The sequence below is a fragment of the Globicephala melas genome, chromosome 5 (genome assembly GCF_963455315.2).
Source record: "Globicephala melas chromosome 5, mGloMel1.2, whole genome shotgun sequence".
Classification (NCBI taxonomy): domain Eukaryota; kingdom Metazoa; phylum Chordata; class Mammalia; order Artiodactyla; family Delphinidae; genus Globicephala; species Globicephala melas.
Genome location: NC_083318.1, coordinates 68541276 through 68566937, shown reverse-complemented (window position 1 = coordinate 68566937; position 25662 = coordinate 68541276). Strand labels below are relative to the sequence as shown.

The 25662-nt window shown below is 35.4% G+C and overlaps 1 pseudogene; it reads left to right on the top strand.

Annotated features, from left to right (window-relative positions):
• The window catches only part of LOC115865700 (mitotic spindle assembly checkpoint protein MAD2A pseudogene), a 33895-nt pseudogene that overhangs the window by 5662 nt on the left and 2571 nt on the right, over positions 1-25662 (top strand).

Sequence of the window (25662 nt, the reverse complement as noted above, 5' to 3'; positions counted from 1 at the left end):
ACAACTAGAGAGAAGCCTGTGTGCTGCAAGGAAGAGCCCACGTGCTGAAACGAAAGATCCCGTATGCAACAGTGAAGATCCCGCGTGCCACAACTAAGGCCCAATGCAGCCAAAAATAAAAAAATAATAAAAATTAAAACAAACAAAAGCCCCCAAACAAAGCTTGGCTCATTAAAAAAAGAAAAGTACTACAAATAAGATGTTTTACATTTTCCATACTAAGTCTTTGAAATACACTGTATTATTTTACAGTTATCATATTTTAGTTACTTTCCAAGTAAGTTTTTTCTAATATATAATGTCCACTAATGTATGTTGCATTTATATTAAAAACATCATCACAGTAACTGGTGTCTTTAAAATGCAGACATTTGAAAGAAAATGTCAAACATATATAGTTGTTTATAGGTTTGCCAGTAAACCATGCTTGAATTGTCTTTTGATCTGAATATTAGATTTTTTACGACAGCGTTTCTAGAATAAATTGCGTCTTCTCTTTTTTCTCATATGTTTTACAATTAAGAAAAATAATTTTGAATAATGCATCTCTTCTCTGTTCAAGTAGCAGCTAACACCTACACTGCTGTCTGCTATTAAGTATAATTGTTATTTCCATTACCTGGTGTCCGAGTCATTTTCTGTGTCTGTGAATACTGTCTTCATTACCATCTTTGACTTATTTAACATTGCTTCTCAACCTAATTTTTAGACTGTATATCACATTTGTTTCCATACTGTGAAAAATTTTCTGTAGTACTGTTTACTCTAATAATGATTTTTCCAAAGGTGATAATTCTTCCATGAAGCCCATTGTTAATTATCTCCTGAGATCTACTTTTCAGTTGTTCCTAATATGTTTTGCCTTCAAATGAATCAATACTTTCAGTTAATCACATGTTATTATGTCATAATATTGCTTGAATATATTTTTGTCACATCCCCTTACTGGTACTGATTTTCACTAGAAAAAATAGTTGAACTTCTATAATCAGAGTAGGACCATATCTTTCAACATTCTGGAATGCAGTTTTTGCAAAATAATAGAAAATCAATTAAGAAGAAACAATAAATAAGTACCTCCCATAATACAGTTTTACTTATGCGAAACAAGAATCATTTTTATAGCAAATGGTATTTTATGAAGGTCAAATTTATTTCATAGCAATGAACTAAACAAGTGAGGTAGGAACTGTAATGTTGCTTGGTACTGACCATGTTAGGATGCTGAAACTGACAATTCAAGTATCACTCATAAGCAAGTGAAAATCAGTTCAATATATTTAAAAAAAATCTATTTCATTACCGTTTTATGAATCCTACAAGTAGCCCATCTTGTACAGTAGATGTTGTATATTTCAGAACTAGGAATTCTGAACCTGTAAGGCTGTAACTCCATGAAATTATTCATTCAAATCCATGTCTTTCTTTTTTCGTCTGAGCATTCATGTGTACTTTTCTTTCTTCTCATTCTTTGTTTTCTTCTTCCCTCAATCTCTGATTCTAATATCACATGTCCTAAACTTATCTTTGTCCACACACTGCTTCTCACGATAGACAAGGTGAAAGAAAGGAATAGGAAAAAAGAATATATTGTGGAAAATATATTAAAAAAAGGAGGTGAATAAAGATCCAGGTTGCAAAGGAAGCCCTCCCATTTTCTAGATGTTTTCCCTGCTTGCTAGTGAGTGATAACTCCAGCAGCTAACATGCATTGTGTGATAGCTCTGTGCCAGGCACTATTCAAAGTCTTTTATAAATATTAGCTGATTTAATTCTGAAAAGTCTATGAGGTATATCAAATTATTATTTCTATCTAATAGATACTAAAGCCTAGAAGGACTAAGAAATTTTTCCAGAGTCACATGACTAGTGAGTGCCAGGGCCAGGATTTGATCCCAAAGTTTGGTCCCAGAGCCTGAGCATGGTTAATAACTCATGATCTTCTGCTTCTTAACTGCTCTGGAGTTGGGAAATTGTTTACATAACAAAGTATTTAGTGACAAAGTTTTACAAAAAATTTCTTTTCATTAGCTAAGTGATTGAGAGCTAACTGTAGATATGTAATATTATTTTGCAACAACCAAATATTTCCTTTACTGCACTGATGTATATTGTGAATCTCCAGGAATGCTATATAAAACATTTCATTTTAGAAATACATTTGACCTCAGATCTCTTTTATTGAAGAAATATTATTCTATTATGGCAAGCAAATACACAAAAATTGAAAGAATACCGAATTTATAGATAACACATCTTGATTTTGGACTTATAACACATTATTACAGTGGCCTTTGATTATCACTTAATTTTCTTAGTGAAATTCCTTCACCAAGCTCTGTAGGGTGAATTTGCTTATTTAGCATACATTTATAATACACAACTAATTTTCTATCAAAAAAGCAGTCTTTGCTGACATTGACACTTCTCAAATAAGACATTGACGTTTTATAGATGAAGACTGACATACAATAGCTATGTCACTTGCTATAAGTTACTTAACCTCTCTGAGCCTGTTTCCTTACTCCCACATTAAGAATGTTGCTCTAGATAACTTATAAGGGACTTCATAGCAGAGAATTGAACAAGTTGGTTTGGAGCCCTTACTAGCTCTCATCCCACTTAAAGACAAATCCTGGAGTATCCCAGAAAATGTCCCTGTAGCTACACAGACACCACAGAAAATCACCTATCCAAATTCACGTAATAGTTGTTTTTGTTTATTTTTTTTCAAATAGGCTTTTTAAAATCATCACTAGGTTCACAGGAAAATTAAGTGGAAGGTACTGTGATTTCCTGATATACCCCCTACCTCCATAAATGGATAGGCTCCCCCATTATCAATATCACCCACCAGAGTGGTATATGTTTCAATATATGGCCTTACATTGACACATCATTACCCTGCAAAGCTCATAGTTTACATTATGACTCACTCTTTGTTTTGTGCATTCTATCGGTTTGGATAAATGTATAATGACGTGTATCCAACATTATGGTACCATACAGAGTATTTTTACTGGTCTAAAAATGCTCTGTGCTCTGCTTATTTATCTTTCCCTCACCCCTAATTCCTGGCAACAACTGATCTTTTTACTATCTCCAAGGTTTGTCTTTTCCAGAATGTCATAGAGTTGGAATCATAAAGTAGGTAACCTCTTCAGTTGATCTTTCATTTAGTAATATGCATTTAAGTTTCCTTCATGTATTTTAAGGGCTTGAGAGCGCATTTCTTTTTAGCCCTGAATAAGATTCCATTATCTGGATTCAAAACAATTTATCCATTCACCTACTGAAATACAACTTGATTGCTTTCAAGTTTTGGCAATTATGAATAAGACTGCTATAAACATCCGTATGCGGGTTTTTGTATAGATATAAGTTTTCATCTCTTCTGGGTAAATACCAAGGAGCATGATTACTGAATCAGAACATGTTTAATTTTGTAAGAAATCACCAAACTTTGAAAGTTTCTGTACCATTTTGCATTCCCATAAGCAAAGAGTGAGAGTTCCTGTTGTTCCACATCAGTGTCAGAATTTGTAATTGTCAGTGTTCTGTATTTTGGCCATTCCAGTAAGAGTGTAGTGGTAGCTCATAGTTGTTTACTTAAGTTTTGTGTCTGTTTCCATCCTAAAAGCTAGCATTTAGTTTCTGCCTTTAAATCCAGAGCATTTGGTTTGATGTTCTGGCTTTACTCTCTGCCTTTACTTTCTGTTTTGCCCTCCAATGTAGGCATTCCCATTTTCCTTGACTCTTCAAGGGGCTGTTTTAATATCATTTCTGAACCACTTTGACACCCAGCTCAGTTTACTATAACCCTTATCTTTTACCTCATATCCCAAGTCATACATACCTGGGAGGGTAAAATAAATAACCACTGCCTACCTGAAAATGATACAGCCAATAGAATATCAATTAGGTGCCCTGCCAGTTTTTGAGGAAAATAACTAGGCTCCACAACCAGGAATAAAGGGTTTTATTTATCGGTTGTTTGGTACACTGAACACAAAATACAGACAGATTTTGGCTTAACAGTCGTTTTCAACTGTGAAATTATTAACTGAAAAGAATAATGGCTTAGGGCTCAGAGTGACTGGTGTTGAATATAGAATTTACCACTTACTAGCTCTTTGGTCTTGGACAACTTAATTTGCTCCTCTCTACCTCAGTTACCTTTTCTATAAGTTTGCAGTACTAATTTTTTTAATTGAAGTATCACTGATATACAATGTGTTAATTTCTGCTGTACAGCAAAATGATTCAGTTATATATATATATATATGTCTTTTTTATATTCTTTTCCATTGTGGTTTATCACAGGAGATTAAATATAGTTTTCTGTGCTGTACAGTAGGACCTTGTTCATCCATTCAATATATAATAGTGTGCATCTGCTAAACCCAAACTCCCAATCCCTCCGTCCCCCACCTCCTTGCCCTTGGCAACCACATGTCTCTTCTTTATGTCTGTGGGTTTGTTTCTGTTTCATAGATAAGTTCATCTGTGTCATATTTTTGATTCCATGTATAAGTGATATCATATGGTATTTGTCTTTCATTTTCTGACTTACTTCACTTAGTATGATAATCTCTGACCATCCATGTTGCTGCAAATGGCATGATTTCATTCTTTTTTATGGCTGAGTAGTATTCCACTGTATACATGTACCACATCTCCTTTATCCATTCATCTGTTGATGGATATTTAGGTTATTTCCATGTCTTGGCTATTATAAATAGTGCTGCTATGAACATAGGGGTGGATGTATCCTTTTGAATTATAGTTCTGTCCAGATATATACCCAGGAAAGGGATTGGTGCATCAGATGGCAAGTCTATTCTTAGTTTTTGAGGAACCTCCATACTGTTTTCCATAGTGGCTGCACCAACTTACATTCCCACCAACAGCGTAGGAGGGTTCCCTTTTCTCCACACCCTCTCCAGCATTTGTTGTTTGTAGACTTTTTAATGATGGCTATTCTGACCAGTGGGAGGTGGTATCTCATTGTAGTTTTCATTTGCATTTCTCTAATAATTAGGAATGTTGAGCATCTTTTCATCTGCCTGTTTGTCATCTGTATGTCTTCTTTGGAGAAATGTCTATTTAGGTCTTCTGTCCATTTTCCGATTGGGTTGTTTATTTTTTTGTTGTTGGTTGTATGAGCAGTTTGAGTATTTTGGAAATTAAGCCCTTATCAAGTCTCATCATTTGCAAATAAAATATCTCAGTCTGTAGGTTGACTTTTTGTTTGGTTTGTGGTTTCCTTTGCTGTACAAAAGCTTGTAAGTTTGATTACATCCCATTTGTTTATTTTTGCTTTTATTTTTATTTTCTTGGGAGACTGACCTAAGAAAACATTGGTACAATTTATGTCAGAGAATGTTTTGCCTATGTTCTCTTCTGAGTTTTATGGTGTCATGTCTTATATTTAAGTCTTTAAGCCATTTTGAGTTTATTTTTGTGTATGGTGTGAGTATATGTTCTAACTTCATCGATTTACATGCAGCTGTCAAACTTTCCCAGTACTACTCCCTGAAAAGACTGTCTTTTCTCCATTGTGCATTCTTGCCTCCTTTGTCAAAGATTAACTGACCATAGGTGTGTGGCTTTATTTCCAGGCTCTCTATTCTGTTCCATTGATCCATTTGTCTATTTTTTGTGCCAATACCACACTGTTTTGATTACTGTAGCTTTGTAGTATTGTCTGAAGTCTGGAAGGGTTATGCCTCCTGCTTTGTTCTTTTTCCTCAGGATTGCTTTGGCAATTCTGGGTCTTTTATGGTTCCATATACATTTTTGGATTATTTTTTCTATTTCTGTGAAAAATGTCATAGGTAATTTGATAGGGATCACATTAAATCTGTAGATTGCTCTGGGTAGTATGGCCTTTTTAACAATATTAATTCTTCCAATCTGAGAGCATGGGATATCTTTCCATTTCTTTGAATCCTCTTTAATTTTCTTTATTGATATCTTATAGTTCTCATGTAAGTCTTTCACCTCCTTGGTTAGGTTTATTTCTAAGTATTTTATTTTTGGGGGTGCAATTTTAAAAGGGATTTTTTTTTTTACATTCCCTTTTTTATATTTCATTGTTAGTGTAAAGAAATGCAACTGATTTCTGTATGTTAATCTTGTTTCCTGCTACCTTTCTGAGTTTGTCTGTTCTAGTAGTTTTTGTGTGGAATCTTAGGGTATTCTATATATAATACCGTGTCATCTGCATGTAATGAAAATTTTACCGCTTTCCATCCAATTTGGATACCTTTTATTTCTTTTTCTTGTCTGATTGCTGTGGTTAGGACTTCCAATACTGTGTTGAATAGAAGTGGTGAGAGTGGGCATCCTTGTCTTATTTCCAGATTTTAGCAGGAAGGCTTTCAGTATTGAGTATTATATTGACTTTGGGTTTGTCATAAGTAGCTTTCATTATGTTGAGATATGTTCCGTCTATACCCACTTTGGTAAGAGTTTTTATCATGAATGGATGTTGAATTTTATCAAATGTTTTTTTTCTGGATCTATTGAGATGATCATGTGGTTTCTGACTCTTCTTTTGTTAATGTGGTTTATTACATTGATTGATTTGCATATGTTGAACCATCCTTGTTAACTTGGGATGAATCCCACTTGGTCATGATATATGATCTTTTTTATGTGTTGTTGGATTTGGTTTCCTAGTATTTTCTTGGGAATTTTTGCATTTATATACATCAAAGCTTTTGGCCTGTAATTTTCCTTTTTGGTAGTGTCTTTGTCTGGTTTTGGTATCAGGGTGATGGTGGTTTCATAGAATGTCTTTAAGAGTGTTCTTCTTCAGTCTTTTGGAAGAGTTTGAGAAGGATCAGTATAAGTTCTTCTTTGTGTGTTTGGTAGAATTCACCTGTGAAGCCATCTGGCCCTGGACTTTTGTTTGTAAGGAGTTTGTTGTTGTTGTTGTTTTTATTTCTGAGTCTAATTTGCTTCTAGTGATCAGTCTGCTGAAATTATCTATATGTTCTTAATTCAGTTTTGGTGGGCTGTATGTTTCTAGAAACTTGTCCCTTCTAGGTTGTCCAATTTGTTGTCATATATTTGTTCATAGTATTCTCTACTTTTTTTAAATTTCTGAGATATTGGTTATTATTTTTTCTTTCGCATGTCTTATTTTATTTGGTTCCTCTCCTTGGTGAACCCAGCCAGAGGTTTGTTAATTTTGTTTACCCTTTCAAGAACTAGCTATTGGTTTTATTAAGTTTTTCTACTGCTTTTTAATCTTTTAAAATTTATCTCCTCTAAGATCTTTATTATTTCCTTCCTTATGCTGACTATAGGTTTTGTTGTTCTTCTTTTTCTGATTCTTTTAGTTGGTAGGTTGGGGTGTTTCTTTGAGATTTTTCTTGTTTTTTGAGGAAGGCCTGTATCACCACGAGCCATGCCTGTATCACCATGAACTTCCCTCTAAGAACTGCTTTTGCTGTGTCCCATATATTTTATATGGTTGTGTTTTCATTGTCATTTTTCTCAAGGTATTATTTAATTTCCTCTTTAATTTCACTGCTGACCCATTGCTAAACAACAGTAGCATGTTGTTTAGTCTCCACATAATCGTTTTTTTCTCATTTCTTTTTCTGTGGTTGATTTCTGCTTTCATGCTGTTGTGGTCATAAAAGATACCTGAAATAATTTCTGTGCTCTTAAATTTGTTGTGGCTTGTTTTGTGCCCTAGTATGTGGTCAGTCCTAGAGAATGTTCCATGTGTGCTTGAAAAAAATGCGAAAAAAATGCATGTTTTGGGTTTTTTTTTTTTTTTTTGGATGTAGTATCAATTAAAAGTCTACTGTTCTATTGTATCATTTAGGATTTCTGTTGCCTTATTGATTTTCTGTCTAGAAAATCTGTCCATTTATGTGAGTGGGGTGTTACAGTCTCCTACTATTATTGTATTCCTGTCAATGGAGTAATCATTCTTAATTCACAAAGTTATAAGTGCATATAAGTGGGAAAAAATATTTTAAATACCCAGTTCAGTGCCTAGCATGTAGAATGTATCTAATGATACTCATTTCCTTTGTCTTTCTGAGCCTTCTTTCTTAGATCATCAGTCTTTCTACTTTTCTAGACTTCTCAGAACTTGGCATCTAATCTGCCTGATAACACTTTCTATTGAGATTTCAGTCCTCGTTCACTATGTAAATTCTTTTTGACTGAGCTTTGATATCTGAACATTTTTGACTGAGCTTTGGTATTGTCAGCTTTTACGAGAATAATCAGACTTCTAACATGTTTACTATATTTAACCAAGAAAAAAGTATATCCATGACTGTTTATGTACAGTATATAATATTTTATTGCATAAAGATGTTTAAAACAAAGTTTCAAGCCTCAAAGGGAACAGAAGTACCATGTGCCTCAGAAACTCTTTATGAGAAAATTATTATCCTTGCTGTTTTACATATCGGTTAAGACCACAGTGGCTCAGGGAAATGATGTGAATTCCCAGAGAGCAAATTAGGCTGACTTGGGACTTAACCCTGTGGCATGTATCAATAAATAATGCCAGATGTGTAAGACTGACTTAAGAATACTCCTCAGGACAGGGCACATTACCATCATTAGATACCTCTTATGTTATTTTCCTTTCCTATTCATTATTTCCATTTCATTTCTATCCTCATTATAAGTACTGTGATGGAAACAGAATCTCTCAGATTACCTGCTCAAGAAGTACTTGTGACCCCAGCTGTCAGCACATAGACTCTAACTGTTAATATCATTAGGATCTGACTCAGCTGCAGAGAACCAGGGACCACCCACATTGAATAACCAGTCAGAGCAGGAGTATAAAGACCTGTCCTTTTCAGCTTCCAAAAGACAATTCTTAGGTATTAAATATGTTCCAAGTCTTCCTGCAGACTGGCTAGATTTTACTGGTCTTACATCATAGACTTCTTCCTCCATCCAAATTTGCTCTCTCTCCTTTTTTCACAGGTCTTGATCCCTGCATATCACATTCCATCATGGTATCTGTTTCCTGAGAGCCCAACCTAACACAATAGGCATCAGCTTTAATATTTATGACATATGAAAGTACCTCTTTCCCCAGGCCTCACAAACAGAATGTGTTTTCATGCTTTTTACTTTTAATGAACTGTGGATATTATTGTGTGGAAGCAGGTATCAGGGAATTAGTCAGACCAGCTGCCAAGAGTAAGTTTTCCTAAAGAAAACAAAAATGTGTGTATGTGAGAGAGAGCATCTCTCTTCAGCATACTTTTAAAATCCCCTCCCAGTTCAAACTACCAGTTTACAACACGTTATATTTCACACATTCCGTTATAAGCCATGGAGACATTAAACTGACAGATGGGAGCATTCTGCTTTCAAATACAAGCTTTTCTCCAATTTGGTTCAGCAGCGTCATCCCAGATATGTATGACTTACCATTGAGTGAGCTTGAATATTTTTCCATATATTTGAGGACAAATTTTATATGTATTTTTGTAAATTATCTGTTAATGTCTTTTTTCCATTTCAGTATCAGTTTTTTGAACCTTTGTCTCTCAATTTCTAAGATCTCTTCAAGATCTTATTTTCATTTCCTTTGAATATATACTCAAGAGTTGGATTGCTGAATCATATGGTAGTTTTAATTTTATTCTTCTCCATATATTGTGCACCTTTTCTTAATAACATCTACTAAAATGTCCATCATTTCACCACTTAATTATGGAGCTTCATTAATAATATATCAATTTCTAATACATGGATTTTTAAAAATTATCTGCTTGTCTATTTGTATATTTTCAGAGCACACTACAGAACATTAAATTATCTAGAAAAAGGATTGCTATGATCTTATAGTTTACATTTAGTATGGGATTGATGCTTTCCCATATTCCATTCATTCTGTAGTAGACCTGTCCAGTAGAACTTTCTGCAACATTGGTAATATTCTATATCTTCACTCTTTAATACAAGATTCATTAATCACATATGGCTATTGAACAGTTGAGATGTGGCTTAGTATGGCTAAAAAACTAAGTTTTTAATCATATTTATACTTAATTAATTTACTCTAATTCGTAGAAGTCCAGTGTTGTTAGTGGCTACCATATTGGACAAAGAAATTATGGAAAATAAGTAACAGTGAGAGATAGAAACATTTTAATGTTTTGTACTTCATAAGTATCATTTTTTTTTCTTTTTTTTTTGCGGTACGCGGGCCTCTCACTGCCGTGGCCTCTCCCATTGCGGAGCACAGGCTCCGGACATGCAGGCTCAGCGGCCATGGCTCACAGGCCCAGCCGCTCCGCGGCATGTGGGATCTTCCCAGACCGGGGCACGAACCCGTATCCCCTGCATTGGCAGGCGGACTCTCAATCACTGCGCCACCAGGGAAGCCCCGTAGGTATCATTTTTGAACTAGGATTTTGAACTAGAAACTTCTCTCTTCGAGTGTTCTGTATTGTATCCCATATCTTTCTTTCTGCTCGTGCTGGAAAGTATATGGCATCTTGTGCAGAAGAATGGAAGAGTATTCTAAAGAGAATAGAGAAATTTAGGAAAAGTGCTATTACATTTGGCTTAAAACACTCAGTTTTTACTCTCTCTAGTTTGATGTCATATCTGATTCCTTTATCAAAAGAAATATCTTCCAAGATGACACAACCTTTGTTTTCCTTTCTATTTATTGTTTGTGTGCATATTTTTGAGCATGTAGTATAATAAAAAGTAAAAAAAAAAGATAATTATTTTAAATGTGTTCTAAAACATTGTTTTTAACTTACTGCTAAATTTAAAAATACAGTGATAGTAGTGATAAGCCTTTTGATCAGTGTTCTCCCCACCTAATGCTCAATATTGTTTTATTATTTTTTATGATCATGAAGTATTCTGGTGATTTTAAAGTCAGCAGGAATTAATATCTGAATCTTATTATACATTCTGTTACTAGTTCCAATTTTTTTTATCTGTTTCTTAGGAAACTAGACAAAATAGTTCCCTCTCCCAATTCATAAACTATTTTTGTAGATACTCAGTGACATAGAAGGAGTACAAATACTCAATTAGCTTTGGCTATCTGTGTTTGGACCTTTGTGCATCTATTAAATGTTATCTTTTCATTCTATGGCAAGAATTTAAAAGTCCTGAACCTGAGATGTTGAGAGAAGGCATGATCTTTCCAGTCTTCTGATTTTTCATTCATCTCTGTGTCTTCACCACCCAGAACTACATGTCCATTTTTGCATTTTCTCCGAGGAAATGTGTGTGGCTGTTGGATTTTGTGCATCTTTTTAAATCTTGTATTTGCGTTGGACACCACCACTTTCACTTCCTTTTCCACACTGATTTTTCTCGGGATACTTCTTTTTTATCATAGCATCACACAAAACTCAGCTTTGCAAAATATAGACATATCAAAGACATGGAGCACAGTCAGACGTTAAAACTGCCAACTACCTGAAGCTTGTTAGTTCAAGGTGTCTGACAGATGTCACTGTGTTTCCCTTCTTTAGATTTCTTGAATGTTCCAAGATGTTCACAAACTCAGAGTTTTCATTTGCTCTTCTTGCTTCTTGGAATTCTTCCTGTTCTTCTTCACATGCTGGCTAGTTCTCTTAGCCCATGTCTTCTGCTTAAATTTACAAAGCATTTTTAACATACCATGGGATTCACTTAACTGAAAATTTTATCTAAAATTTTTGAATATATGTTCATAAGTGAAAAGAACTTTGATTTCTATTCTCATACTTTTCTTATGGTTCTGAAATGAATGCTACACAAGCTTAAAAAATGCAGTGTGTATTACAATGGGTTTATATAATCCTTGTGTATTAGGTGAAATTCACCAGGGGAAAAAAAAGGAACACGTAGGACTAAGGAATTTTAGGGTGGTGTGGTGACATTTTAATTTTTTATTAGTTACTAAAAAGTCAGTAGCTGATTCATGATTTCTATTTTCCTGTAAATTTTTGTATTTTATACTTTTACGTAAATGCTTTCCTTTCAAATATATTTGCAAATTTACAATGATTAAATTTCTTATATTCTTTTATCATTTTATAAATCTCTGATATGTCAGAAGCTATTTTACATTATTTATCCTGAATTTTGCTCACTCTTATTTTCTTTCTTTTTACCTTTATTAATGCTGCCAAAGATTTATAAATCATACTACGCATTTTAAAGAACCAGCCTTGTTTTTTTATATTTTTGCTATTGTCTACTTCCCTATATAGTTCATGGATTTACTCACACAAATATACCTCAACAGTTTCTAAGCTTGCTATCTTTATTCCACTCTTATTATTTCAGAAGAATCTGTTATATTTACACATTAATCACTACCACAGAACTAAAAAAATCTGTCACAGTAACAAGTGTCCTTCATCTTGCTGAACATAAGGGGACATTTTCTATAAATCCTCTTAACCAAATATCTTACTATAACTTACACTCTTCTTCTTTTCTGATCCCTTTACACTAAAATCCTAAATACATTTATCTATACTATCGTCCCTATTTTGTCTTCTCTCATTTTGCCTTGATCCCATTCCAGTAAGAATTTTGACCCCATTAGAATGATGAAATATACTTTGTCAGTGTCAACAGTGACATATCACTATATTCAAGGTCAAGTTTCAGTTTTCATCTTACCTGGTTGTAGCTATTGATACAATTGCTCATTCTTGAAGCACATCCTTAGCTTGGCTTCACAGATGCCACTGTCAGTCCTCTAACAATACTAACCTTATCTCTTAGTTGGTTTACTTGTTTCTTAATCTATGTGAAACCATGCCCACAGGGTTAAAAATTCCTTTCTGAAGCCATGCCCCATAATGTTAACAGAAACTGGTGACCTACAGAAATCCTTGAGCTTGTCTTACAGAACAGCAAATAAGGGAACAGCTGGTTAAAAACCCCTCTGTTTGTAATACAACAAAACTGGCTGAAACTGGGATGGAACCAGTGTGTCTGAACCAAGTCTGCACAATAGACTTGCTTGTCTATAGATGACCTTTTGATGTCACAGCGCCAAGTTCCCCCACATGTTTAATACCAACTCCCAAAATTTGCACATGTGACCCAAGAAGAGGCATGAAACCTGCTTGTACCTGTGCATAAGAACTTAGCAGCACTTCCTGGAACTTTGTATCCAGCTGCTCTCCTCCTTTCTTTACCACTCCAAAACCCTAACCCTTAAATATCCACCTCACTTGCCACCGTGGAGACGGATTTGAGCCCTACCTCCTGTCTTACCAATCAACTTTGCAATAAGGCTTTTTCTTTTCTTAAAAGCCAGTGCCATAGTATTGGCTTCTATGTGTGTCAGGCAGTGAGCCCTTTGCTGACATGTACACATGTAGTAATACTAAAAATTACTCGAGTCTAATGGCTGTACATTTATTCGTGTGCTAATAATTGCCTATATTTATTTTCCTTTAATTCAGGCTCATATTCATTTCCTATTCAGTATTTCCAGTTTACTATCCAATAAACTTCTCATACTCAACACATTCTAAGTCATTCTCTGATCTTTTCCAACCCGTGGCCCCAGCCTGTTCTGTGTATAGACTTCGTCATCTCAGCAAATTTCTCTACTCCTCATCCAGGTGCTCAGGACAAAAAACATTATCCAAATCCAAAGACTCGAATATAGAAAAACATAGTTTAACAAATTAGGTCTATTATGTTTTAGAAAGTTTCATAAAAGTAGAAACCCTTGAAAATGCAGGTTGCTTGTAGTTTGGGGAAAATACATTAACTTTTTTATAACACAAACAAGGCAAAATTTTTGACCTAAAAATAAAAAGAGTATTATGTTTTAGAAGTACTCATGTATTACGTATTTTAAAGTGCTGGGACCAAGTATAGTTTCATAAAAGGAGTAATAATTTGGGCCAGGATGACATGAGGGGCTTTTCCTTTGACAGGGCCATAAGAATTTATGTTTTTCCCAAATGCAGCAAGATGTTGGCTATGTTTATATAGTAATAAATTCAGTTTTGTCTTCTATGTATAAACAGATATTAAATATTCTAATATCAGTAAAAGCTATCTAAAATACTGCCTGAGCTCAGGAAGACAGCCATAACTTGAAAATTTAGTAGAACTTGCTTATTATAGCATAAATTTTTACTTTAAATTTAAATAATAAGCAAAGTCAACAAATTAACGATACTGAAGAGACCAAACAGTGGGAATCTATAAAGTAGCTATAAAATATTAATTTCTGTATTACTCATAATCTATAGTTCTGGCTCTATTTCTATTAAATTTCACTACTTTTATGTAATTATAAAGTAATTACATGAAACATGCAGTTGTGGGAAATCACTGGAGCCCAAGTGATTATGTTTCTAATCAAGAGGAAAAGCGTTAAGAAGGCATCATTTCATATATTTGAAATTGTGGCAAAATATAAAACTGGCTAGAATCCTAATTTTTCAAAATGTTTAACAATAATCTAATATATTGACAAAAATTTTACAACCTTTTAATCTAAAACTGGTCATGAAATGAAACTCAAAACTTTACTCAGTACTAGGCTTTTTTCTGCCACAATTCTGTAGTAGACAACCTCTAAGATGGTCCCCAATAATCCCCACCCTATGTTTTTCAAGTTCTTATAAATCCTCTCCCCCTTGTGTGTGGGCTGATTTTAGTGATGCACTTTATTTATTTATTCATTTCTAATGAACACAGCAAGTGATGGGATGTTATTTCTGGGATTAGGTTTCAAAGTACTTTGACTTCTGTCTTGCTCTCCCTTCTCTCACTTTCTTACTCTGATAGAAATCAGTTGACATGTGAGACGCTCTATGGAGAGGTGCACATGGCAAGGAACTGATGTTGCTGGCCAGTACCCGTGAGGACCTAAGTTCTGCCAACAATTCTGCTTGTAGGTGAAACTTCAGATAAGCAGCCTTGTGAGAGACCCTGAGACAAAACTAACCTGTGCCCAGATTACTAACCCAGAAAAACTATGAGAGAATAATTATTTGTTATTTTAAGCCACTAATTTTTTGGAGTAATTTATTATGTAACAATAAATAACTAGGATAATCCCAACAGAGGTAGTATTTCCATATCTGCTTTTAATCCATAAATTCAGGATAAATAACTTTGTGATGCTTCAGGTAATATTATCTACAACTTATTCACTAGTGTTTGTTCTGTGGCATGTAGTTCATGATCAGTAAGTATCATTAAAATTCACTAAAGCAAAAAGCATATGTTATTTAGATTTAAAACTAGGACGGACAAAGTTTTACCTTCTATTAGGCAACAATTCTTCTGAAATGTAATGTTTATGTATGACATTTAAAGGGCTGGGTCAGTATATGTTTCAGAACTGGTTAAACTTAAAGAGTAGACTAGTAGAAAGTTTTAAAATAAACACTTAGTGACGCTATTAAGCAAAAATTGGATAGGGGTGAAACTGTATTACTTTTAGGATGAACATAATAAACACCCTTCTAATTAGAAATTTTGTTTTTTTTCCCTAGTATTGATACATTTTGAGATTGTGTGGTTTATTTATTATATACACACAAAGGGTGGAGAAATATTGAGAGAGAGAGTAAAAACAAAATAGGATGAGATTTGACTTTCAAAATAAGTTAATCATTACAGGATAACTTTAACAAAGGTGTGCAGTACCATATATATATATTTTTTTAATTGAAGTATAGTTAATCTACAATGTTGTGCTAATTTCTACTGTATAACAAAGTGACTCAGTTTTACACATATATATATTCTTTTCCATTATGGTTTATCCCAGGAGATTGGATATAGTTCCCTGTGTTATACAGTAGGACCTTGTTTATCCATTCTAAATGTAAGTGTGCATCTACTAACTCCAAACTCCAAACTACCACTCCATCCCTTTCCCTCCCGCACTCCCACTTAGCAACCACAAGTCTGTTCTCTATGTCTGCGAGTCTGTTTCTGTTTCATAGATAAGTTCATTTGTGCCATATTTTAGATTCCACATATAAGTGATATCATATGGAATTTGTCTATCTCTTTCTGACTTCACTTAGTATGTAATTTCTAGTCTCATCCATGTTGCTTCAAATGGCATTATTTCATTCTTTTTTATAGCTGAATAGTATTCCATTCGATATATGCAACATATGTTCTTTATCCATTCATCTGTTGATGGACATTTAGGTTTCTTCCATGTCTTGGCTATTGTAAACAGCACTGCAGTGAATACTGGGGTGCATGTATCTTTTTGAATTACAGTTTTGTCTGGATATATGCCCAGGAGTTGTACTGCTGGCTCATATAGTAATTCTATTTTTAGTTTCCTGAGGATCTTCCATACTGTTTTCCATAGTGGCTCCACCAACAGTGTACAAGTGTTTCCTTTTCTCCACATCCTCTCCAGCATTTGTTATTTGTAGACTTTTTAATGATGGCCATTCTGACCAGTGGGAGCTGGTACCTCATTGTAGTTTTCATTTGAGGATTTGTCTAATAATTAGTGATGTTTATAGTCTTTTCATGTGCCTACTGGCCATCTGTATGTCTTCTTTGGACAAATGTCTGTTTAGGTCTTCTGCCCATTTTTTGGTTGGGTTGTTTATTTTTTTGTTGTTGAGTTGTGTGAGCCGTTTGTATATTTTGGAGATTAAGTTTGTGTTAGTTACATTGATTGCAAATATTTTCTCCCCTTCTGTAGGTTTTCTTTTTGTTTTGTTTATGGTTTCTTTGCTGTGCAAAAGCTTGTAAGGTTGATTAGGTGCCGTTGGTTTATTTTTGTTTTTATTTCTATTGCCTTGGGAGAGTGACCTAAGAAAACATTGGTACAATTTATGTCAGAGAATATTTTGCCTGTGATCTCTTCTAGGAGTTTTATGGTGTCATGTCTTATGTTTAAGTCTTTAAGCCATTTTGAGTTTATTTTTGTGTATGGTATGAGGGTATGTTCTAACTTCATCAATTTACATGCAGCTGTCCAACTTTCCCTGCACCACTCCCTGAAGAGACTGTCTTTTCCCCATTTTATATTCTTGCCTCCTTTGTCGAAGATTAATTGATGGTAGGTGTGTGGGTTTATTTCTGGGCTCTCTATTCTGTTCCATTGATCCATATGTCTGTTTTTGTACCGATATCACACTGCTGTTTTCATTACTGTAGCTTTGTTACTATAACTTTGTAGTATTGTCTGAAGTCCAGGAGAGTTTTGCCTCCTGCTTTGTTCTTTTTCTTCAGGATTGCTTTGGCAATTCTGGGTCTTTTATAGTTCCATATATATTTTTGGATTATTTTTTCTAGTTCTGTGAAAAATGTTATGCATAATTTGATAGAGATCACATTAAAACTATATAGTTCTTTGGGCAGTATGGCCATTTTAACAATATTAATTCTTCCAATCCAAGAGCATGGAATATCTTTCCATTTCTTTGCATCCTCTTTAATTTTCTTTATTAATGTTTTATAGCTCTCAGCATATAAGTTTTTCACGTCTTTGGTTAGCCTTATTCCTAAGCATTTTTTTTTTTTTTGGTGCGATTTTAAAAGGTATTGTTTTTTTGACTTTTACTTTCTGATATTTCATTATTATTATAAAGAAATGCAACCAATTTCTGAATATTAATCTTGTATCCTGCTACTTTGTTGAATTTATTATCAGTTCTAGTAGTTTTTGTGTGAAGTCCTTAGGGTTTTCTTTATATAATATCATATTATCTGCATATAGTATCAATTATACCTCTTCCCTTCCAATTTGGATACCTTTTATTTCTTTTTCTTGTCTAATTGCTGTGGCTAGGACCTCCAATACTGTATTGAATAGACGTGGTGAGCGTGGGCATCTTTGTCTTGTTCCAGATTTTAGTGGGAAGGCTGTCAGCTTTTCACCATTGAATATTATATGGCTGTGGGTTTGTTATGAATGGCTTTTATTATGTTGAGATATGTTCCCTCTGTACCCACCTTGGTAAGAGTTTTTATCATGAAGGATGTTGAATTTTGTCAAATGCTTTTTCTGCATCTATTGAGATGATCATAGATGTTACACTGATTGATATGCATATGTTGAACCATCCTTGTTAACTTGGGATGAATCCCACTTGGTCATGATATATGATCTTTTTTATGTGTTGTTGGATTTGGTTTGCTAGTATTTTGTTGGGAATATTTGCATCTATATGCGTCAAAGATATTGGTCTGTAATTTTCCTTTTTGGTAATGTTTTTGTCTGGTTTTGGTATCAGGGTGATGGTGGCTTCATAGAATGTCTTTGGGAGTGTTCTTCCTCTTCAGTCTTTTAGAAGACTTTTAGAAGGATCAGTACAATTTCTTTTTATGTTTGGTAGAATTCACCCTTAAGCCATCTGGTCCTGGACTTTTGTTTGTAGGGAATTGTTGTTGTTGTTGTTTTTATTACAAAGTCTAATTTACTTCTAGTGATCAGTCTATTCAAATTATCTATATGTTCTTGATTCAGTTTCAGTGGGCTGTATATTTTTAGAAACTTTTCCCTTTCTTCTAGGTTGTCCAATTTGTTATCATGTAATTGTTCATAGTATTCTCTTTTTTTTAATTTCTGCATTATTGTTTATTAACTCTCCTTTCGCATTGCTTATTTTGTTTATGTGGTTCCTCTCTCTTCTTGGTGAGCCTAGCTAGAGGCTTTTCAATTTTGTTTAGCCTTTCAAAGAACCAGCTCCTGGTTTTATGATTTCTTTCTATTATTTTTTAATCTCTTATTGATTTCCTCTCTGATCTTTACTATTTCCTTCCTTCTGCTGACTGGCTTTGTTTGTTCTTCTTTTTCTAATTATTTTAGGTGACAGGTTAGGTTGTTTGAAATTTTTCTTGTTTTTTGAGGAAGGCCTGTATCACTATGAACTTCCCTCTAAGAACTGCTTTTGCTGCATCCCATAGATTTTTGTATGGTTGTGGGTTTTTTGTCCTTTGTCTCAAGGTATTTTTTTTTTTTTTTTTTGCGGTACGTGGGCCTCTCACTGCTGCAGCCTCTCCCGTTGCGGAGCACAGGCTCCGGATGCACAGGCTCAGCAGCCATGGCTCACAGGCCCAGCCGCTCCGCAGCATGCGGGATCTTCCCGGACTGGGGCGTGAACCCATGTCCCCTGCATCGGCAGGTGGACTCTCAACCACTGTGCCACCAGGGAAGCCCTCAAGGTATTTTTTTAATTTCCTTTTTGATTTCCTCATTGACCTATTGGCTTTTTAGTAGCATGTTGTTAGTTTCCACGTAATCATTTTCTTTCCTGTGGTTTATTTCTAGTTTCATGCTGTTGAGGTCAGAGAAGACACTTGAAATAATTTCTATACTCTTATATTTGTTGAGCTTAGTTTTGTACCCTAGAGAATGTTCTATGTGCATTTAAAAAGAATGGTATTCTGGTGTTTTTTTGGATGTAATGTCCTGAAAATATCAATTAAGTCTAACTGTTCTATTGTATCATTTAGGATCTCTGTTGCCTTAAGATTTTCTGTCTAGAAGATCTGTCCATCGATGTGAGTAGGGTGTTAAAGTCTCCTACTCTTATTGTAGTCCCATCAATTTCTCCCTTTAGGTCCGTTAGTATTTTTTTTAATGTATCTGGGTGCTCCTTTATTAGATGCATATATGTACAGGTGTAAAATCCTTCTCTTGTATTGATCCTTTCATCATTTTAGTTTCCTTTATCTTTCTTTATGGCCTTTGTTTTAAAGTCTATTTTGTCTGATATGAGTATTGCGACTCCCACTTTCTTATCATTTCCATTTTCATGAAATATCTTTTTCCATCCCATCAGTTTTAATCTATATATGTCCTTTACCCTAGGTGGGTCTCTTGTAGGCAGCATATTGTAGGCTGTTCTTTTTTTTTTTTAAATCCAGTCCGCCAGTCTATGTCTTTCTATTGGACAATTCAGTCTGTTGACATTTAAGGTAATTATTGATACATCTGTATTTATGGCCTTTTTAAACCTTGTGTTCCAGTTGATTCTGTTTCTTCTTTGTTCCTTTTTTTTGTGTGTGTGGTTTGATGATTTCCTTTCATTTTATGCTTGTATTCTCTTCTTTTTTTGTTTTTTGTCTGTTTTTGATTTGTGGTTACCCTGTTTTACAAGTATGTTAACCCCTTCCAATATCTGCTTGCTTTAGACTGATAGTCATATAGGCTCAAACAGATTCTGAAAAAAAAAATTTTTTATTTTCTTACCCTCCTTTCCTGATTTTATGATTTTGATGTCCTTTTTTACATCTTCATGTTTATCCTTTTGCTGTTCCTTGGGTTTTTCATCGCTTTCACAAGTAAGTTTTTTTTTTCTTTTTTTTAATATGTATATTGTCTTATTTAAGTGATTTATTTTCCAATTGTGACTTCTTCTTTCCTATATCTTCTTGCTTCTTTTCTATTTAGGAAGACCTCGCAGTATTTCTTTTAGAATAGGCTCTGTATTGCTGTATTCTTTTAGTTTTTGCTAGTCTGAGAAATTCTTTCTCTCTCCTCCTATTCTAAATGACAATCTTGCTGGGTAGTATATTGTAGGTTTGCAGATTTTTCCCTTACAAGACTTTAAATGTATTTTGCCATTCCCTTCTGGCCTGCAATATTTTTGTAGAGAAATCAGCTGGTAGCCTCATGAGGGTTCCTTTGTAATTCTTTGTTTTTCACTTGCTGCCTTTAGAATCTTCTCTTTATCTTCAACTTTCGCCATTTTTATTATATGTCTTGGTGTAGGTCTGAGTTCATCTTGTTTGGGACCTTCTGCTCTTCTTGTATCTGGATATATGTTTCCTTCTTTAGGTTTGGGAAGTTTTCAGCCATAATTTCTTCAAATACATTTTCAATCCCCTTTCCTCTTTCTTCTCCTTCTGGAATCCCTATTATGCATAGACTGGCATGTTTTATATTATCCCATAGGTCTCTTATATTGCTTTCTTTTTTTTTCATTTTTCTGTCTGCTGTTCTGATTGTGTAATTTCCAGTATTTCTACTTCCAGATCACCTATTCTTTCTTCTGCATGATTAATTCTGCTATTCATTGCCTTTTTCTCAGCTTTCTTCTAGGCAAATGAATTTTCTAATACTTTTTGGCTCCTGCTTATAGTTTCTAGTTCCTTTTTACAGTAATCTACATTTCTGTGATAGCCTTAATTCCTTCAGTATTTTCTTTACCTCCTCTTTTGAACTTGGTTTCTATTAGACCAAAGAGGTCTGTTACATTGTTCTTTCAGGGGTATTCTCTTGGTCTTTTAACTGGGAATGGTTCCTCTGCTTCTTCATTTTACTTATATTTCTTTTACTTTGTGAGTTTAGGAGAAACAGTTATCTACTGTAGTCTTGGAGGGCTATTTATATGCCGGAGTGTCCCAGAGTAGCTTATGTGGGTATAATATTTTTTTGGTGCAAGGGCTGCTTTTAGTTTGGATGCTTGCTATCTCTTCCTTTAGCACGTGCTGGCCATTATCCCCTTGAGTAGGGGGTGTGCAGGTGCGTTGCTCTTGCAGGCTCCCAGGAAGGTGGGGGCAGAGACTGGCACTGGCTCATGGGACCCTTGGCAGTGGCAGAGGTCTGCACTTGCCTCTGGAGTCTGAGATGGCAGCAGAGGCTCACGCCTGCCCCTGGAGCTCTTGTAGGCAGTACCCTGCCACTTGAGAGTACATACGTGCAGAGAAAGAAGCTCCTATGGTGGTCCTGCCCCTCTCCTCCTGTGCACCCCAACAATGGCACCTTGCTTCTCTGGCAGGCCTGTGTTTCTTCCTGTACTCCCTTGGTTGGGGTGCACCACACCTCATCTCCCTCAGGCTGTCTCCACATAGCCAACCCCAGTCCTTTCCCCAGGTCTGCTCCAAAGCCCGAGCCTCAGCACCCAGCCCCCGCCTGCACAAGCACAGGAGCGTCTCAGGCTGGGGAGCGCAGGGCTGTGGCACCAACCATCTGTGCAGGTGTCTCTCTGCTTTCCCCTCTGCAAATTGGTTGCACTGCTCTTCTCTGAGGCTTCAAAGCTCCCCCCTGCCATCCTGTCCTGGCTGATTTCTCCACCGGTGAGGGGACTGCCCAGCGTGTGGAAATCTTTCCTCTTTCACAGTTCCCTCCCAGGGGTGCAGGTCCTGCCCTGATTCCTTTCTCTTTTTTTCTTTTTTCTTTTGTCCTACCCAGTTATATGGAGATTTTCTTGTCCTTTTAGAAATCTAAGGTCTTCTGCCAGCATTCATTAGATGTTCTGTGAGAATTGTTCCACATGTAGATGTATTTGTGGGAGAAGGTAAGCTCCATGTTCTAATCCTGCGCCATGTTAATCTGATTCCTGGCATATTTTTTTTCCTTTGTGACTTATTTTATTGAAAGTCAACTAATCATAGTGGCTGTAATGAGATATAAATACAAACTACTTGGAGAATTGGTTTCTTTTTTTAATGCATGCCTTAAACCCTCAATCAGTGAAGATATATTTCATGACCTATAATTCTTCCCTCTAGGAGTCTATCCACATTTAAATTTCCACATTTTACTTTTAAGTACCTGCTATGTGTCATAAATTTATTTTGTGACTTTACGTGTCAAGAACAAATCTTCCTAACTTACAGCTTTGGTTTATATAAGGAGTTCAAAAGGCTGTCATCTATTTTAATGTTTTTAGTGATTTTCTTTTTTCTTATTTTTAACTGGTTAAATAATTAAACCAGTTCAGAATATTATGTGGAAAAAAATAGGAATAAATTGTACAAATGTCACCATAACAAATACAAGGTAATGAATTCTCATGTATATATCTTCATTATATTTTTTAAATATCTTTATATTTTGGAAGAGGCACTTTATTATGAATTTCATCAGTACTAGTCACATTTATACTTTCACATCTATACTAAACATATCACCTACTTACAAACATCTACTTTTTTAGTTCTACAAATGGTAATGTGAGCCTAAAGGACAAGGGCTTTTGAGTGGTAGAGGTAGAAATTGAACCCACTTCACCTGCTCTCAATTCAGTGCATCTTATGCATGGCTCATATTGTACATTTTATTATCTGTCTCAGTAAGTCTCAGTAGTTGAGAACCTAATCATATTTTTAGTAGAAAAGCATATAAGGGATGGAGAAAAGAACACTTGCCAAGAATTTGTATTTCTAGCTTTATTGAAATATAATTGACATGTATTATACATGTATAAAACATTGTATAAGTTTAATGTGTGCATCATGTTGATTTGATACACATATATATTGCAAAATGATTGCCATCATAGCATTAGTTAACATCTCAGTTATTTCTCATAATTACCGTTTCTTTTTGTGGTGAGAACATTTTGGATCTACTCTTTTAGCAACTTTCAAATATATAATACACTGTTATTTTGTATAATCACCATGCTGTACGTTAGATACCCAGGACTTATAATTTAAGTTTGTACCCTTTGAATAACATCTCCCGATTTTACCCATTCCCCAGTCCCTGGCAACCATCAGTCTACTCTCTGTTTCTACAGGTCCAGCTTTTTTTGATTGTATAAGTGATACCATACAGTATTTTCTTTCTCTGTCTGATTTATTTCACTTAACATAATGCCCTCAAGGTACATCTCTGTTGTGCAAATTTCAGGATGTTCTTTTTACAGCTAAATAATATTCCATTTTATATATATACACACCATATCTTCTTTATTCATTCATCCATTGATGGGCACTTAGATTGTTTCCACATCTTAACTACTGTGAATATTGATGCAGTGAACATGGGTGTGCAGATATCTCTTTATAATCTGTCTCATTTCCTTTGGATATATACCCAGAAGTGGGATTGCTGGATCATATGAAAGTCCTAGTTTTAATTTTTTTTTTTTTTTTTTTTTTTTTTGTGGTACGTGGGCCTCTCACTGTTGTGGCCTCTCCCGTTGCGGAGCACAGGCTCCAGACGCGCAGGCTCAGAGGCCATGGCTCACGAGCCCAGCCGCTCCGCGGCATGTGGGATCTTCCTGGACCGGGGCACGAACCCGTGTCCCCTGCATCGGCAGGCGAACTCTCAACCACTGCGCCACTAGGGAAGCCCCTAGTTTTAATTTTTTGAGGAATCTCCACACATTAAAAGATACATACTCATGTAGCTGGAAATTAAGTTTTTTTTAAAAAATGGGGCATTTAATGTATACTAGATAATTTCCAAGTACTTAAAATCATTAACTCATTTAATCTTCACAGTAACCCCATGATATGCATACATATATTTTTGTATGATTTGCAGATGAAGGGATACCGAGAATTTAAATAACTTGCCAAAGGTCACCACGTTATTATATTGCAGACACTTTGAGCCTAGCACTCTGGTTCCAAACCAGTGATCTTAATCATTACACTGTATTTATCATTCTTAAGCCTGCTAATTTCAGGGCAACATGTTTGATAGTCTGAATAAACTTCAGGCTCAAATAAGCCAATTTTTTTTCTTTTTTTTCTTTTTTTTTTTTTTTGCGGTACGCGGGCCTCTCACTCTTGTGGCCTCTCCCATTGTGGAGCTCAGGCTCCGGACGCGCTGGCTCAGCGGCCATGGCTCATGGGCCTAGCCACTCTGCGGCATGTGGGATCTTCCCAGGCTGGGGCATGAACCCATGTCGCCTGCATCGGCAGGTGGACTTTCAACCACTGCGCCACCAGGGAAGCCACTAAGCCAATATTTTTGTTTAATTTTAAAAATTATTTTGGCTTATGTGCTCTTGTTATAACCAAGAAACTGAGAATTACTCTAAATATCCTGATTATGGGTTTAGAATCCTGTGCATTTTATGATTATGTTCATTCTTTCAAATTCACAGCATCTTAAAATAACAACAATTAAAAAAAACCACACAAAACTTGCGAATGCATTTTACAAACACAACTTAGGAAGTTGGGCTACTATTTTCCTCTGTTTAAATCTTTCTGGGCTGCTGATTAGAACAATATGATTTAGGGTTTTCCCCCTAAGGATTAGGAAGCAATTAGTCCTAATGTGAAGGAATGACGGTCAATGCACATTGCACATGGGAAACATAGGATTTAATATTTGTCCTTGATAAATACAACTTCCTACTCAGTATTTCTGACATAGTTTTACAATGTTACTTGTAAAAAAAACTTCCTAGGGCTAGTGACTACAGGGTTTGTTACCAAACCAAACTTTGGCCTACTCACCAGACGTGGAAAAAAGCCAATCTACTGACACCGGGTTGTGAAGGAAAGTACAGTGTTGATTGAGGGCACCAAGCAAGGAGAATGGGCAGTTTGTGCTCCAAAGACCTGAACTCCCTGATGGATTTCAGGGAAGGGTTTTTTAAAGACAATGTGATCAGCTCATGCACAATCTCTGATTGGTTGATGGTGAGGTAACTAACAAGGTGATGTTTCAGGGATCTCAGACACCAACCTTCTGGTTCCACCTGGCCTGGGGTCTTTGTGCTGGTGGTCAGCATGCAGTTAACTTCCTCCACCTGGTAGGGGTTTTAGTATCAGCAAAACAACTCAAGGATATGGCTCAAGATATTATCTATGGCCCTTGAGAAGGAACTAAAGGTCCTTGACTTTGTTTTATGGCTAAACTGTTATTATTTTGTCTTGCTTGACTGCTTTCCTTTATTTTTGCATTTGCTCACTTCTCTGATTAAATTTGTTCTTTGTAACTCATGGAAGGCAGAGGAAGCTAAAACTTTCTACAAACAAGAGCTG